The following is a 3,219-nucleotide window of genomic DNA, read 5'->3' as shown; positions in this document are numbered from 1 at the left end:
ATCTAACATCAACAATCAAACTCAAGATCTTACTATACTGAAAGGCGAATTTTCTTTTTGCAGTGCACTTCACACTCAATCCTGGCATTCGAGTTAATGATCTGATCTATTTTATAGGAAATACAAGCACACATGCTTAATTTTACAGCTACTCTCAGTCAATACTTGGATCCAGCTTAGATTTCAAATTAATATGGAACCTAAATATGGAATCGACTAAGCTATAGTTGACAAACAAAATAATAGTCCATAGCGTTCAATTACAAACCAATATAAAGTCTTATTAATCAATTAAGTACTGTCAAAGGTATTGCTATGCTAAAATCAGGAAGTCAAATAAACACAATCAAACATTCGTGTAACAGCTCGTTTATCATTGAACTCCAAAGGCATTCGTACAGACTGATCTAATTCCTCATGTAACACTTGAAGTGAAAGAGGTACCTGGAAAAAGGGACAAAGGCAGGTATTGAGAACCAGTGAAGTAAGGCAACAACAACAGGAGTTCACACAGCAACAATCACACAGCTTCGAACCAGAAATGAATCAGCAGTCCCAAAGTTCAAAATCAAACGGAATCTAGCAGATCCATTTTAACACAGCAGCAAACCAAATAGAAATGAACACCAGTGCATAGACAACCAACGAAACACCCAAACTAAGTCAAATCTGAACTTAAAACCCTTATGAAACTTCACTGGTGCATAGCCTAGCCAAATTCTCACTTAATTTGATTCAATTGTACTTGAAATGAGTCTCTACACTTCAACAAGCAGCAATAGTAACTACAGAATGTGAATTGATGAATATAAACTGAAATCAGTCTCTAATTTCAATGGGACAGTAGCATTTTTGGTTTTTCTGTTTTCTGATTTTTTTTTTGTATTTTTGTATATTTGAATTTCAAATGGTAATCTGAAGACTAAAATGGCTTTTGGAAGGGAAATTTGGTGGCTGGGAGCTCTGGGAATTTCAGGGGTGTCCAAAAAACTTGTTAAACAAGGCAATGGGTGTGCCTTTTATAGGCAAAGCCTAAGGCTTCCTTCAGATTTTTTGTTTTCTTTTTAGTCCTTCTCATTTTCAGCTTTTAGTCCTTATTTTTAAACTTGTCACCCAAGTAACAACACCTATTTTATTGAAAACTATACTAAAGTCTATTCTAGAAAGTCCTATACCCATTACAATTCCTATACTATCCCTTCCCTACTTTTAAAATTACTATTCCTAATAGAACTACCCCTTTTCTATGCCTAAATTACCCTTTTATTTATTCTGAAATTACTAGCCTCCATTAACTACACTAAACTTTCTAATTGACCCTGGTTCAAATAACTATTTCTGCAAATTAACCAACCACCAATCCAATTGTGAATCCTAAATTCAAATGACTACTGCTTTTGGATTAACAACTACTAATAACACATCAGAGTAAAACAGTGCCCATAGAGTATTGATTAAAACTGTAGCAAGCAAATTCGACACACACAGTTAATAGAACAACTTATTCATGAAGCCTGGAGAAGATTTAAACAAACTAAAAACCTAAACTAACCCTAAGCATGATTAATCCTAATCCTAAAGAACTCAGTCACAAGTAAATTGACAAACGACCCAATTATTAATTAAAAGATAACAAATGCTAATCTATTTGACCACTGGCTCAAGCGAAAAATGAGGAAAAAATAAACTCAAACCCTAAATTGATTGCTCAAGAGGAAGTATCAGTCAGAAGGAAAAGATTAACGAAGGAGGACGAGGAAAACTTACTTAGCTTAAGCACTTGACTAACTATGGGGTGAGCTCCGACTGGTCATTTGTTTGAATCCTCCGGGATTCTTGACGCGTAACATCCCTAATCGTGTGTTTTCCAAAAGAACACACATGATTAGGGAAGTTATGGTCGAAAATCCCCAAGATTTTCTAATTTAGGGTTCTGCCGGATTTAATCGGATATTTGGGCAATTCTGGCCATATTTGAGATATGTGGCTATGGGGGTTGGATAGAGGAGGTCAAGGCGGTCCCATGGTGTTAATTTGGGACCGTTTGGCATAATCGGCGACTTGGCCGGAAAACTTCGAATGGATATTCGACGAGTTCTGGTAAGATTTGGGGGTAACGGACTGTGGATTTGGGTAAAGAAGGAGAAGGGGAGTCTGGGGTGTAATTTTGGGGTTGATCGGAGCATCGCCGCGCGGCGACAATTTCCGGCCGGCGGCGGATGGTGGGGGAAGGCGGAGACACGATGGGGTATTGGCCGGCGTTACAGGAGTGGTCTGAGATGGTGAATGAGGGGTAGGGGGGGCTGGTTCGGACACTAATATATTAAAATTAACCCACTTCCCAGCCGTTGGATCAAAGATCCTCGACGGTCAGGATTAATTTTAACAAAACGACGTCGTTTTGAAGGGGACGGGGTCTGGACCGGGCTGGGGGTGGACTGGGCTGGAACTGGGGGCGGGTTTGAGGACTAAAACTTGGGCCAACGGATTGATATTGGACTTGGGGTGAATTTGGCCTAAATTTGAGTCTTTTATTAAGGTGACTCAATTTTCTTTTGATTTTGTTTTCTTTCCTTTTCAAATTAAATCTCAAAAGTCTAAATTAATTCTAAAAAATTAAATTAACCTACCCAATCTATTTAATAATTGGCACAATTAATTAAATATCAAATTTGAAGGAAATCTAACCAAAATCAAAGCTAAGAATTTAAACAAAGCAAAAAATAACTCATTTTTTGTGATTTTTATATTTTTTGTGAAATCCTAATACTAATTAATCTAAAATATATAAGATTAAATCCTAAATGTAAATGCAATGCGAATTTTTGTATTTTTTATGAATTTGTGTTAAATTAAAAATAAACACGAAAATTATGCAATTAATTCCTACAAATTAAACAATAAAAATAAAAAATCCTAAATCTAAGAAATCTGTAGGAGTAATTCATGCGAGGCAAAAATCACATGCTCACACTGCTGTAATGCACTCTTTGATTTATACCTTATGGACGCTTCGATGTGTGGAATAAGAAGAAGAGAAATCAAGTCAATATCCAAGTTAAAGTGATTCCCGTTGAATGTGTCCATTTCGCATGTGTGGGTGGGAATTGTATTTACCCACTTTCCACAGACCTGCCTTCTTCATGCTCGCACGCAACATCCAATGACATGGCCGAAACCACCTGCGACAAACAACTTGTATACAACCTGACTTGACTC

Source organism: Nicotiana attenuata, unplaced genomic scaffold (genome assembly GCF_001879085.1).
Source record: "Nicotiana attenuata strain UT unplaced genomic scaffold, NIATTr2, whole genome shotgun sequence".
Lineage (NCBI taxonomy): Eukaryota > Viridiplantae > Streptophyta > Magnoliopsida > Solanales > Solanaceae > Nicotiana > Nicotiana attenuata.
Note: the sequence above shows the minus strand (reverse complement) of the source record.